Raw genomic sequence first — 907 nt, 5'->3', positions numbered from 1 at the left:
GAGGAAAATCTGAAGGCAAAGAACAAAAGCGAACTTCTCCAGAACCAAATCCAGGACCTGAAGGTTCAGATGTGGAACCCACAACAGACAGTTGCTGCTCTAGAGAAAGAAGTCAAAGACCTCCAGGAGAAAAATCAAGAAATTAAGGAGGTTCGAGCTGAATTTGACAGAATCTCTGAAGAAAAGTCCAAACTGGAGGACATGAAGAAGCAGCTTCAGGAGGAAGTTTCACATCTGAAACTGCAGAAAGAGGAAGTATGTGAACTGGCTGTTAAATACAACATTGTTCTGGATAAACTGGGACCCCTTCGAGAGGAAACAAAGAACCTCAAAGAGGAAAGAAAGACGATGATTGATCTTCTGAACCAGCGTCAAACACTGGAGATGGAATATAATGAGATCAAAGCAGAAGCTGACCAGGTGGAAACTGATAACTTCCACCTTCATGCTGAAGTTGGTGATCTCCAGAAGAAGCTTTCAGATGTGAAAGATGTGGAGGACAGAGTCTTAAAAGCAAAGGAGAGAAATCTGAAAGCAAAGCAAGAACATGACCATCTCCAGAACCGAGTTCAAGACCTGCAGGTTCCAATGCAGAATCCACAACAGGTTCCACACCTGACCCAGCAGCAACAGGAAGCACAAGAACTGGTTGTTAAGTACAACAAAGTAATGGATGAACTGAAGGGACGAATTCATTACAAAAAGGTTCTGGATGAACTGAAGAGACGAACGATCATGAGACGGAAGTTATGTGAGCTGAAAAGCACATGGGGAAGGGTTTAGATCTGACCTGAACCAAAACAAAGATCCAGTCTTCCTCCAGCTCTGATCAGAACAAAAACTTAAAAAGTGGAAATAAATGTATATATAAAACAAAACAAAAAAAAGAAATAGGAAATTAAAAATT

This window comes from Oryzias melastigma, linkage group LG7, assembly GCF_002922805.2.
Source record: "Oryzias melastigma strain HK-1 linkage group LG7, ASM292280v2, whole genome shotgun sequence".
Classification (NCBI taxonomy): domain Eukaryota; kingdom Metazoa; phylum Chordata; class Actinopteri; order Beloniformes; family Adrianichthyidae; genus Oryzias; species Oryzias melastigma.
The sequence above is the reverse complement of the archived record's forward strand: the minus strand, read 5'-3'. Positions refer to the sequence as shown.